This window comes from Hipposideros armiger, unplaced genomic scaffold (genome assembly GCF_001890085.2).
Source record: "Hipposideros armiger isolate ML-2016 unplaced genomic scaffold, ASM189008v1 scaffold_1138, whole genome shotgun sequence".
In the NCBI taxonomy this organism is placed as follows: domain Eukaryota; kingdom Metazoa; phylum Chordata; class Mammalia; order Chiroptera; family Hipposideridae; genus Hipposideros; species Hipposideros armiger.
In genome coordinates, this window is record NW_017732488.1 from 176,776 (window position 1) to 191,029 (window position 14,254).

The following is a 14,254-nucleotide window of genomic DNA, read 5'->3' on the forward strand; positions in this document are numbered from 1 at the left end:
GTTATTGATGAGTCTGCTGGTAAATAGAGACTGAATTACAATGAAACAGACAACACTTGTTTCACAGAGGTCTGTTATCTGTGCCTTAAATTCTAATAATATTTAAATAATCCTTCCCTTCGAGTTCCTCTATTCATTCCTTCCTTTATCAAGTAATTTCTGAGTGACTTCTATATATCATATTTTTCTAATGCTAAAATTAAAAATGAAAACAAATGCTGTTTTACTTTTTTCAGGAACTATCACGCCCACCTGCCATTTTAAAATCTAGGATTAATTCTAGTAGTTTCTTCATACAATATCAAACTTGGTTAGATGACTTCATTTTATCAGAGAATATAAATTCTGTAGTTAACTGTATTGAGCCTGTTCATAATTGCAAATCTCAGGTATTGCTGGAAAATATAACCTTACATACTCTACTGCCTCTATGTGACAAATAACATCATTAATTTATTCCTCTAAACATTCTATATTTTACAATTAGATCAAACCACTTTATTGGGACCCATCTGTTTTGAAGGAATTGTTTTTGCTGAATGGTGATTCGTCATTTGTCATTAGCCTACCATGAAGGACATTATAAGAAAAGGTTGAATGAGTCTCTATTGTCCTTATTGTAGAAATGTCACACCCATAGAGGAAATTCTTATCTGTCCTTTTAAATAAGAATAGCTAGTGCTTTTTCTGAACAACTGGTTCTTTTATTTCTTTTGGCTGCTAAGAAGCATATAGTCAGATACACGGACCATGTCTAGAAACTCAGAAAGAGTCATTTTATAGAATATTGCTTGGGACTAATTTTTCCTCGGTAACCACCTTCTAGGACGTTTCCATATGGCAATGGTTTTATAATTACCCCCTCCCTCCAAGCACTCTTGAGGGCATTCAACTCTGGGCATCTCTGTAATCTTCCCAAAGGTGCCAGTGAAGGACTAGCACATCTTTGTGGCTGACTTCGGTGCAACTCTACCCAACACCCTCCCAGTCCTCACTCTGGCATTCAACTTCCTCCATCATTGGGCCCCTGTGATAATTACACATGGATTGATGTACTCTTGGCAAATGCTGGTTCATAAAACTGACACTCCATATCATGACTGAGTCAAGAAATCTTCAAGAGCTAATAATTCTAAGAGCTGCTGTGCATATACTAGCATGACACATTATTGAAGAAAATGGGTCATGTCCTGCGTAACCCCAACTAAAGTATTCATCTTAGGATGTGCACTTTGGAAGGACACGTACCTTTAACAGACGCGCAGGGAGGATGGAATGCATGGAGTCTTGAGAAAACTAAGGAGATAGATGCACATTTTCCCTCTGCTCTCACACTGGAGGGAGTGGGAGAGAACTGTCAAACTGGCCAATGCTGACAATCAGGTCATTGACAGTATCACAACCCATATGATGGTGGGGAACCAAGGGAGGCAGGACATAGTCTATTCATGAGAGAGCGAGAGAGAGCCAGCTGAGCAAAGTTCAAAGGACATTTGTGTCATTCAAATGAATAAGATGCCATGTGCATTCAATATGTGAAGGCCTCAGTGCTAGGGGCATGGTGAATATTTAGAAATATTAGCTATAGGGGCCAGCCAAGTGGCTTAGTTGGTTAAGAGCATGAGCTCTGAGCAACAGGGTCACTGGTTTGATTCCCACATGGGCCAGTGAGCTGTGCCCGAGCTGAGCTGCCGACAGGTGACAGGACGGTTCAGCTGGTGAGAGCACATGTTCCTAACAAAAAGGTTGCCGGCTCGACTCCCGCATAAGATGGTGGGCTATGCCCACCTGCAAAGAAGATTGAGCACAGCACCTTGAGCTGAGCAGTTGCAAGCTGCCAATGGGTGGCCAGATGGCAACTGGACTTGGAGCTGAGCTAGTTGCGCCCTCCACAACTAAGACTGAAGGACAACAACTTGGCTGTTCCCCTTCCCCAATTCCCCAATAAAGTCTTAAAAAAAGAGAAATATTAGCTATAATTATTACCATTGTTATTAGTTTTATTAATAGCAAAATAGTTGTTATAGTAGTCTCTATGGAAAATACTGAGCTTGATTTAGGGTGTTCCTTTTCCCTTCAATTCCCTGATACACAGGCTGTTGTTACCTGTTTCGATAGTCACTGCTCTGGAAACATGAATAGAGGTTATACATTTGGAAAATTTAATAATGCAAGAAAGAGACTTTATATTTTTAGTATTTAAAATATATTTTTGTATTTGTATATTTATATTTAAAAGGTTAAAGAGTTTGTCAAAAACTTAAAAATTGAATGACCAGGTTATCCAGCAATTCCACTTCTGGGTATATATCTAAAAGAATTTTAAGCAGGGACTCAAAGAGATATTTATACACTCATGTTCACAGCAGCATTATTCACAATAGCCAAAAGGGGGAAGCAACCTAAATGTAAGAAATAAGTGGGAAAGCAAAAATATAGAATACACATCCAATGGGATATTAAATATTATTCAGCCTTAAAAAGGAAGGAAATTCTGACACCTGCTACAACATGGATGAACCTTGAGGACATGATGTTCTATGAAATAAGCCAGTCACACAAAGACAAATGCGGTGTGGTTCCATTTATATGAGATACTTAGAGTTGTCAGATTGATAAAGACAGGAAGTAGATGGTGGTGCCAGGGGCTTGTAGGAGACTAGAATAGGGAGTTTGAGTTTCAGTGTTGCAAGATGGAAAGAGCTCTGGAGATGGGTGGTGGTGAGGGTGCCTAACAATGACAATGTGCTTAATATCACTGAACTGCACACTTCAATATGGTTAAAATGGTAAATGTCTCTTTGAAGTTAAATAAAATTATTTCTCTAAATGATTTTTTTAAATTACAAAACAATGCTTAAGAACTGTAGTGATTTTGAACAATATGGAAATACACAGTGATTTTTAAAAAACCCATAAACTTCATCCTCAGCTAGCCACAGTTGCTAATAATATTATGATGTATTCCCTTCTTGTATTTTTTCTTCTACCTCTACATATATTCATAAACACATCTCTCTTTTTACAAAACTCTGTCATTCTGAATATTCAATTTCTTTTTTTCAATTATAGTTGATATTCAATATTATATTAGTTTCAGGTGTTAGAGATTCATATAATTTATGAGGTGATTCCCCCCAATTAATCTAGCACCCACCTGACACTACACATAGTTATTACCAAATTATTGACTATATTCCCTATGCTGTACTTTACATCTCCATGACTACTTTGTAACTACCAATTTGTACTTCTTAATCCCTTCACTTTTTTTACTCAGCCCCACAACCCCCCTCCGACCTGGCAACCATCAGTTTGTTCTTTGTATCTATGAGTTTGTTTTGTTTCTTCATTTATTTTGTTTTTTAGATTCCACATATGAGTGAAATCATATGGTTTTTGTCTTTCTCTGTCTGATTTATTTCACTTAGCATATCACCCTCCAGGTCCACCCATGTTGTCGCAAATGGTAAGATTTCATTTTTTTCTATGACTGAGTAATATTCCATTGATTATATGTACTATATCTTCTTTATCCAATTGTCTATTGATGGGCACTTAGGTTGCTTCCATATCTTGGCTATTGTAAATATCACTGCAGGGAACATAGGAGTGCATATATCTTTTTGAATTAGTGTAAAATGGTAAATTTTATGTATATTTTCCTATGATTAAAATGTAAATTAATGAATAAAAAATATTGAAGGAACTCTCTCCGATTTGCTTTAATCATGCTCCTGTCCTTCATGGTGCTTTGAGAAATCAGCCGCACCTCATGCTTCATGGATCTTCTTAGGGACACAGCCCCATTTTCACTCTGTCTCCCCCTTCTCCCTCAGCCAGGGAATCCCTCAGATCCAGGACTATTTAACATCATTTGTGGAGACCTAGATCTTACCTCCTCTGGCTCTTGACAGCATCATGTCCAAGTCCAGTTCAGAAATGACTCAGACAGAGCTGTCTCCTGGGAGAATCCATAGCAGGAACAAGGCTTAGATCCTCACCAACTCTGTCCCCTCGGTCTGCTTCAGGATCCTGGAAAGCTGATCCCTGGGCCCCTCCAAAGAGGCCAGAAGGGACAACTGGGTGGGTCTCTGAGCATCTACCAATGGTTCTTAGGAATGAGCAGGAGGAAACATTCATAATGAGTCCCTAGGGCTCAAGGGTAAAAAGATAATGAGAATTACAGAGCTTTCAACACCAGCCTCCATGATCTACAAACCAGTGGACAAAACAAACTAGAGACAGAGGCTGATGCTTTGGTTATTCTCCAGGAAGACAACAGTTACTTTAGCACTGTGGCTGTCAAACTTTAGTGTGCATCAGAAACACTCAAAGGGCCTGTGAAAAACACAAATCTCTAGGTCCTACCCAAGAAGGGCTGACAGACTGGATCTGGGGTGGGGCTCAAGAACCTGCATTTTTAACAAGTACCCAGAGGACTCTGAAACTGCTGGGGGAGGGAGGCACCACACTTTGAGAACCACCACTGTAGAAATTTCTAAAGCATGGTGTAGAATCAACCACATCTGGATTACAATCCTGTGCAGAGCTGTGGACAAAAAAGGGGCCACACTAAACCTGGCAAGCTCAGGGGATGCAAGCATCATGGGTCCTACAAACTCAGAGACTGAAGTTAACCACACAGAATGATCTGAACATAAGAATTCCTAACTAAAAGCGGGTCATAGTGCATAGTTCTTTCTTGGTCCTGTAGCTTCCTTGACAAAGATCAATCTTCACCTTAAGTGAGCCTGTCTATTGTCTTTTTGCATCTAAAATAACATGCCCTTTGGGCTGGCTGAATGGCGCGTTGGTTAGGAGTTGGCTTGGGACATTAGCTCTGAGCAGCAGAGCCCCGGTTCAGATCCCACATGAGGGCCAGTGACACTGCGCCCTCTACAGCTAAGATGGTGAACAACATCTAAACCTGGAGCTGGGCTGCTGTGAGTTGCCACCATGGTGTAGGTGGCAGTGGGGCTGGCCAGCAGCAGGCGTGAGCTTTCATGAGCTGCCGTGAACTGCCATGAGCTGCTGTGAGCGGCCGTCCAATGGCTGGAGAGTGACTGCCTCACCTGGGAAGAGCTCAATGATAATACCAACATGAGCCAGTGAAGCGACGTCCTCCACAACTAGACTGAAGAACAAAAGGACAGCAACTTGTCTGTTCCCCTTCCCTGATTCCCCAACAATGTTCCCCTCCCCCAATTCCCCAATAAAACCTTTAAAAACAAATAAATAAAATAAAGTAACATGCCCTTGGAATGTCAGAGTAATCCCTTTTTCTGAACCCCTCAGGGCACAACCCATCTCATCAGAGAAGGAGACCACAGAACCTCTCATTGTTATCTTGTTCCTTGAATTCCTCCCCTAGAAGGGTGTGTGTTAGAGTGGGTAGGGGAAAGGACCAGAAGATAAAGGAGGAGAAAGAGGAGGAAGAGGAGGGAGGAGAGAGAGAGAGAGAATATCCATGTGACAACACCTGTGAGTTGTGAGGAAAGAGGAATATTTTACAAGGACCCTTGAACACCCCCTTCCCTTGAATCCCAGTGTCTCCTCTGAAGGATTGAATTTAAAACCAGTTCTGTGAAGACAGAGCAGCACAGGTCTCCTCCTGCCCTTCCTGGGAAATAAAGGGAGGGGTGCATGGGAGTAGCCGGAATCCTTAGAAAATGTTAGAAAGCATTGATTTCTTTGAGTAAGGAATTGGCCCCTGCAGTTTTAGGGTCAGAGAAGGGGGTAAGTGGAGCTGAAAACAACTGTGAATCCAGTGCCAGGGGCCTTGGAAATATGTCACATAATTAATGAAAAATCAGGAGACTTTAGACAAAAATTCTCAATCTTGACCAGGCATCAGAGTCACTTGGCAGGTTTCTTAAAACAGATCGCTGCACCCCATCCCAGGGTTTCAGGTGAGGCCTGAGAAATTGCATTTCAAATAACTCCCCAGGTAACGCTGATACTGCTGGCAGGACTGGCTGCATAATTTTCAGGTCCCAGTGCAAAAAGAAAATGTGGTACCCCCTTGTTCAAAAATTCAAGATGGTGACAACAGAGCATTAAACCTACCGTGTCCTGTGAGATTGTCTGGGTTGCAAGCCCAGGAACCCAGCTCTGGCTGCAGGTCTGGGGACAACATTCTAAGCACCATTGACATAGGTTTCCTACTTAATTAACCTAGGACTACCTCCAAATTGGAATAATTATAGTAATAGCAATAATAGTAGTAGTAGTAATAATGATAATCACAATAATAATAAAGTCGCCCTCTTTCCTCCAGAACTTACAAGGGATTTCTATATCTCCAGGTGACCCCACCGAAGATCACAGAGGCTGAGTATCTCTCTCAGATGTACATGTTGAAGACTAATTGGCCCTTGAGAATTTCAGGGAGACAGCCATGTGTAGAGTTTCTCGACAAGACACATTCTTTGAGGCGAGACAAGGCACATTTTCTCTGGTCTGGCAGGCGAGATCGTGTTGATACAGGACAGAACAAGAGGTCTTTTGACAGTTCTGGCCCTAGGGGCCTGATCTCTGAAGCCCCTCACTAGCCGAATTGTTCTGTTCCTCCCAGTCCTGCAGCAGAAAGAAACTAGTGCCCTCTCCCCTCTCCTGCCCTTTCTGCTCCTGGGTCAAGGCTCACAGTCCAGGACTGATGAACAGGCCCAACAGCAAACAGTGTGCCCTTCACTGAGTACCAGGAAGCAGTTTTCCAAACATCAGTCATTCCTGACTCTCTATGGCTGTTGCCAATAGTCTCCTCCACTTGAAAGGAACTCTCAATTGGTTCACATTTTTAACTCAGCCCAATCCTGAGCAAAGTGGTGTGTGTGTGTGTGTGTGTGTGTGTGTGTGTGTGTGTGTGTGTGTGTGCTGTTGATATACAGTTGACCCTTGAATAAGGGGGTTAGGAGCTCTGATCCCTGCACAGTAAAAAATCTGCATATAGGGACAGCCAAGTGGCTCATTGGTTAAGAGTTGGCTTGGGAGCGCCAGCTCTGAGCAGCAGAGCCGCTGGTTTGGATCCCATATGGACTAATGACATGCCCTCTACAGCTAAGATGGTGAACAACAGCTCCACTTAAAGCTGGGCTGCTGTGAGTCACCGGCAATGGCTTAGGCTGCAGTGGGCTGTCGTAAGCTAGGGTGAGTGGCTGGCAACCAGCGTGAGCGGCCTGCGGCTTGAGCTGCTGTGAGCCGCTGTGAGCAGCCGCCTGATGGCCAGCAACTGATCTGCCTCAGCTGGGAGAAGCACAATGGTCACAATACCAACATGGGTCAGTGAAGCAATGTCCTCCACAACTAGACTGATGAACAAAAGGTCAGCAACTTGTCTGTTCCCCTTCCCTGATTCCCCAACGCTGTTCCCTCCCCCAATTCCCCAATAAAATCTTAAAGAAAAATCGCATGTATCTTTTGACTCCCCCAAAACTTAACTACTAATAACCTACTGTGGGCCGGAAGCCTTACCGATAACATAAACAGTCGATTAACACATACTTTGTATGTTATATGTGTTACATACTGTATTCTTATTATGATAAAATAAGCTAGAGAAAAGAAAATGTTATTAAGAAAATCACAAGGAAAATACATTTACAAGGACTGTACGTATTTATTTTTCAAAATCTGGTGTAAGTGGACCCATGCAGTTCAAACCTGTGTTGTTCAAGGGTCAGCTGTATTTTTTAATACACATTAAAATATATAGTCTTTAAAAAACTCTGCATCCCAATTTGTAAATACTAATGACTACATCTCTACAGCTTCTGGATTTTTGCTTTTGGAGCACCTGCTCAGGTAGCCTCCTCTGATACACACCTTAGCTAAGGGTTCCTGGTTTGGGGCTCTCTCATAGGTGCTCTAGTCATTGATGGCAGTCACCTACAATTATACTGAGATCCAGGATTTTGGCAATTATTTGATGAGAGCCCACTTGACCCTCCAAACTACAACTCCAAAAGAAGAACTTAGCTGACATACAATATTCTACAACATCAGCTTCAGGTGTACAGTGCAGTGATCAAGCCTCTTCCCCATCCATGATGCGGTCTCCCTAGCAAGACGTGTGACCATCTGACACCATACAAAATATTTACAACATTATTAATTATATTCCTCGAACTGTCTTTCATGTCCCTGTGGCAATATTGTAGTTACCTATTTATGCTGTCTAATTCCTTCCCCTTCTCCCTCATCCCCGGGGAGGGGGGTTGTCACTTCGAGGGGTAAAAAGTATAACTATTGCACTGTGTTGTACAGCTGAAACTAATTCTAAAAAATGTGTATTTCATAATATAAAATAATTAAAAGAAAAAAAAAAGAAGAACTTAGCTTTTGCACACCATGGCCTACCAGTGTCAGACACAAATGGGAGCTGATTACATATTACTGGCATGAATCAAGAAATTGTTCCAACCTAAGAGGTGCTATTATTAAACCCATGATGGAGATGAAGAAACCGATGATTAGAGGCAAGGGTTTGCTGAGAAGTCAGTATAAGTTCTGATTTGTAGCACTGACTGATTTCTGTTGTAAATTCTCTCACCACAGTCAATTTCAAGCTACCAATTGGCAGACACTGAAAGCAGAGTTGGGAAGAGATTGCATAATCTGCTGTGCAAAACAGACTTCAGCTCATCACCTAAAGGAATTCTTTGTTCTTCAAATTCCCCAAGTTTATTCATGCCTTCAGGCCTTTGTACCGGCTTTTTTTTGGCATTTCTTTCTTAAAGCTTTTCCCAGGTCTTCCCATAGTTGGCTCTAGTAATTCAGGTTGTTAAATTAAAAAAGAAAGCCACTTTCAACATTAGTAAAGAAAGATTTTATTAAGGGGGACTATTAACAGAAAGCTGCACAAAGTGTAGGCCAGAATAGGGAAGGGGTGGGTGAACAAAGCTTAAACATTCAGAGGTAAGCAGCTGGGAAAAGAAGAAGGGGCATGCTAAAAACTGCTACATTGGTGGGCGTGTGTTTTGAAACTTAACAAACTGTGTTAAATATTGCACTAACAAGAAAGATGAGGCCAGAAATCATTGTTTGTCATCAAGACAAATAATAACAAGTGTTGGAGAGGCCATGGAGAAAAAAAACAAACCCTCATACACTGTTAGTGGGAATGCAGATTGGTGCAGCTGCTATGGAAGGCAGTGCAGAGGTTCCTCAAAAAATTAAAAATAGAATTACCATATGACCCAGCAATCTCTCTCCTGGGTATCTACTCCCAAAATCTTAAAACATTTATCTGTAAAGATATATGTGCTCCTATGTTCATGTCAACTTTATTTATGATGGCCAAAGCATGGAAACAACCAGTGTCCTTTGATAGATGATTGGATAAAGAAGATGTGGTATATATACACAATGGAGTACTACTCTGCCATAAGAAAAGATGAAATAGTGCCATTTGTGGCAACATGGATGGATCTTGAGATTATTATGCTAACCGAAATAAGTCACATAGAAAAAGTCGACAACCATATGATTTCACTGATATGTGGGATATAAAACTGAAAGCAACAAAAGAACAAGACAAACAAATGAAGAAAAACTCATAGACACAGACAATAGTTTAGTGGTTACCAGACGGTAAGGGGGTGAAGGGGGTGGTAGATGAGGGTAAAAGGGATCAAATATATAGTGATGAAAAGAGAACTGACTCTGGGTGGTGAACATGCAATGTGATATATAGATGATGTATTAGAGAATTGTACACCTGAAATCTATGTAACTTTACTAACAATTGTCACCCCAATAAACTTGAGCCTGAGCCAACAGGCTATAGTGATGGGAATTCACATAAAATGTAGGGCCTTGCTATTCTAGTCAATCCAGCCTAAGTCAGGTCAAGCACAAAATCTGATCTGCCTTGTCAAGGTTTCATTAGCTCCTGAAAGCATGACCATGTTTGACTATCACCAATCATTCATTATCCCATTGCCATATGCTTTTTCTTCCAGCATTTGACATCTACTCAAGCTTTCTTACTTATTTGATTTTTCTATAAGTAGAGTGTTGTTTGTTTACATTTCTGGTACTTAGAATAGTGCATGGTATGCAGTAGGTGCTCAATAAATATTTATTCAATGAATGAATGATAATTACCCTGAAAAAAGATGCAACATTTAGACTTTAACAGGCAATGAACCACTCCATTGAAATTTCTGAATACCTGTATGTTTCTGGATATTTAGGAAACAATCAAATAAGTAGAATTTGGGTTAACAAGGCATATTCTTTGGTTTATCAATAATGCTATATAAAGTCCCCTGTGTAAATCTAATCAATGAGAACAGGGTGTGTCTTTTAATCCTTTAGTCCTTTCCATTGCATCACTAGATAAAAGTCAGTGACCTTGTACTTTTCTCTAGACAGAAAGCACACTGTAGCTGAGAAGTGTGTGAACATCAGGCTGGCCCAAGCCCTTACTTACCTCACCTCACTATGAACTTCTGTGTTCTGTGTGTTTTGGTGAGTAAGGAATAGAACATGTGGCAGAGGTTTCCCATTCGCCATCACTTTATAAGAAAAGTTTTCACCTGCAGAACATTTGCTCTTGACTGTGAGCATCAGGTTGGGCTTTAAGGTTGGGGTATTTTGTGAAATGAAAATGTTCAGTTATTTATGTTGGGCAAGTTTCGCTCATGGGAGTATCAGGATGGGCAATTTATCAACTTCTAATCATGAGTTCTACTATGAAGGTCAGCTTTGTTCTTTTCAAGAGAGGTCAGCTAAAATTACAACCCCCAAGGCTTAAACATCAAGAGATTCTTTAAAAAGTAATGTAAACTTTGTTAAGGTATTACCCAAAATTAGAGTTTCATTGACTCCATGAAATGGGATTTGACCCAGTGTGAGTTAATGAAATAAGTATTTACTTCCTCCCAAACCATAAACATAATAAAACATAATGAAGACAAATTACGAATCAACTTTGGGTTTAAATGCAAAAAATTTGGTTACAAAAGAGTATTCTCTTACAGAATTTGAAGCCTCATTTACCTAAATAGAATTTGCCTTATTTTATTTTATTTTTTATTGGGGAATTGGGGGAGGGGAATAGATAAGTTGCTGTCCTTTTGTTCTTCAGTCTAGTTGTGGAGGACGTCGCTTCACTGGCCCATGTTGGTATTATCATTGCACTCTTCCCAGGTGAGGCAGTCACTCGCTGGCCATTGGGTGGCTGCTCATGGCATCTCATGAAAGTGCTTGCCATTTGCCGGCCAGCCCCACTGCAGCCTATGCCGTTGCCGCAAGCGACTCATGGCAGCCCAGCTCCAGGTCGAGCTGTTGTTCACCATCTTAGCTGTAGAGGGTGCAGTGTCACTGGCCCTCATGTGGGATCCAAACCGGGGCTCTGCTGCTCAGAGCTGGCGTCCCAAACCAACTCCTAACCAACATGCCACTCAGCTGGCCTGAATTCACCTTATTTTAAAAACTCATGAATAAGCTTCATTGCTTTCATATTTTATTATGACATGTATTTTAGTAATTCTTGTCATTTAGTGTGCTCACACTAAAAAATTCTTGGAGTGAGTTTTTGTGGCTTGTCAGTGGTCCACAGATAATTACGACATGCCCACACTGAGCTTGTTACTGTTTGCTCGGTCCCACACATGCAACGACAAACAAAATACATACATAAGGGTCAGGTCCACCGGAGTTTGTAGTCCAGCCATTAAGCCTAGTTGTAAATGCTAGCTGAACGTGAATTATTTTAAATGAGAGCATGTCAGAGGAGGACTGACCTACAGATTTATAAAGCCTCTAGGGAAAAAAAGGCATTAAAGCTGCAATCTTACAAATGACTAGGATACAGCCAGGCCCTGGGCTTGGCTGTGGTGGGGCCGGAATGGAGGCTGGGTGAAGAGCATTTAGCTCGAGGGCTCTGCACATGCAAAATCCCTGATCTAGTGAAGAGGGTGGAGTGTACCGGGAATTGAGCCAGACAGGACGTGGCTAGAAAAGAAGCAAGAAAGAATGAAGGTGAATTCAACTGTAAGAGTCCTGGCAGGATGACGTGGAACCTTGAAAGCAAGTTCAGGGCTGAATTCTAAGGTTGGGGGTAAGCCATTGCGAGCAGGGGTGTCACAGGATTAGATCTGTGTGTAGCAGAGCTCGCTGCATGGTGAAGGGGGAGGGAAGGAAGGACAAGCTTGACCAAATGGAGAAAAGATTTAATGATTTAGGAATGAATGATGGTAATCTGGATTCTTGAGCATTGCAATGTAGAACAAAGGGATGATTTGGAGGGCAGATGGAAGGGCAGATGGAAGGTGGGATTTATACTTTGGTGACTCGTTAATTTCTTCACCCAGAATATTGGACACTTACCCTATGCTTAGTGACTGAGTATAGAGTTTTAACAAGAAAAGACCACTCTCTTATACTCAGATATTGCAACCTAGAGGAAGAGAAAGATGATGAGTAAACAAAATTACAAATCATGAACAGGGTTTCATAAGAAAAATAGAGAGCACTCTTAGGCTGTAAAATAAGAGGAGACTGGCTTTATATTGGACGTGGGACTCACCGTCAAGGTGATTCTGAGGAAATGACATAGAGGAATAATTCTCCATGTGTGGCGGGGAATGGGGGAGCATGAAGTTGTTGGAGAGATTTTCTCGGGTGAGAGCACATTGAAAGGTTTAGTGAATTTGGGTGTTGAGAGAGAGAAGGGTGTGGCTTGGATTAGTTTGACTTTTAATCGATTTCTGTTGGGTGTTAGGGTGGAGGAGCTCATGGAGAAATAGTTTTAGGTTTCAGGTGATTGCTGCTGCCCTTTGGGGTTGGGGGGAGAGAGTGTGTCTATATTTTAAGATTTCAATTGCTATGTATGTGGGCTGAGGGAGAGGAGCCAAGGATTCTGTTAGGTTTTGATTGATCACAGCCCACAGGAGGGGAGGAGGGCTTGTCAAGTGGATTCATCTTCAGTGTCAATTAATTACAGCTGTGGGGTGGGGTGAAGTGTGTTACCAATCATCCCTTCTACCTGTTTGAATACCGAGGGCGCTAATACTCCTCACTCACAGTGCCAGTGTTTGAAGTAAAACAGTTCTTTGGAAGAGATGGCAAGTTCTGTCTCTGATGAGTTTCATCAGAGGTGCCTATGAAAATTTTAGAAGGCCATAGTTGAAAGGCAGCTGGATATAAGGGTTTTAAGTTTAAATCTGAGATTTTGGTGTTACTAGTGATGGAAATTAAGTTTGAGAGAATGGATAAATATAAAATGCATAGAATAAGGTGAGAAATAGGGGCCAGGACTGAGTTTTGAGGACGGGAGGAAAGTCAACAGCGAGAGAAGAGCTTGCTGAGGACCCTGAAGGAAAGTGGCCAGAGAAGTAAGCTGACAAGGAGATTGTAGTGACAAAAGCCCAAGAAAGAGAATAATTTATAGAAGAAAATAGTGATAGAATTTTTCTGAGGGACCAACTAAATCAAAGACAGAAATGTAGTCACCGGGTTAATTCTCAATCTCTTAAATCCTTGGCAATGTGTCAGTGAAGTGGTGAGATGCGAACCAGATTGCTGTGTAGTCAGGGAGGTGGGGAAATGGGGAGAGTGTGAGGGTAGATGACTCTTTCAAAAAGTTTTATGATCAAGGGGAAGAGAGATTGAGCAGTAACTGGAGGGTTAAGTGGGGCCTGAGGCTTGAATTTGTTCCAAGACGAGAATTTGTTTCAAAACGTAAACATATTTGATGATGTTTTGATGTTAGAGGAATGAGTATAGTGGAGGAGAAGTTGGTGGTGATGGGAAAGAACCAAGGAATCATCAATAAAGCAAGTTTTCTGAGGAGATAGTGTTGGGAACAGATTTTAGCCGTGTCGCAAATAAAGATACATGAAGTCGAAAGTAACTCAGCAAGGGAAACTACTTCTGCAGAAGGGTGCAGAGCCACTGTAAGCCGGTCTAACAAGCACACTGAGTGGGAAGTCCACTCAGTTTTTATCCCTTACGCAGGTTCCACTATGTCGTACTCTATTGGTGAGAGCGTGACTTTACAATCTAAACTGATTAGCTAATAGTAAAGCAAGATCTGCCTAGTTACAAGATGAGGTAAGCTTGAAAATGAGGAGTTACTACACAATAGTGAGAAAGTGTGTGTATATATATATTTTATTTATTTATTTATTTATTTATTTTTTTTTTTTTTAAAGATTTTATTGGAGAATCGGGGGAAGGGGAACAGACAAGTTGCTGTCCTTTTGTTCTTCAGTCTAGTTGTGGAGGATGTCGCTTCACTGGCCCA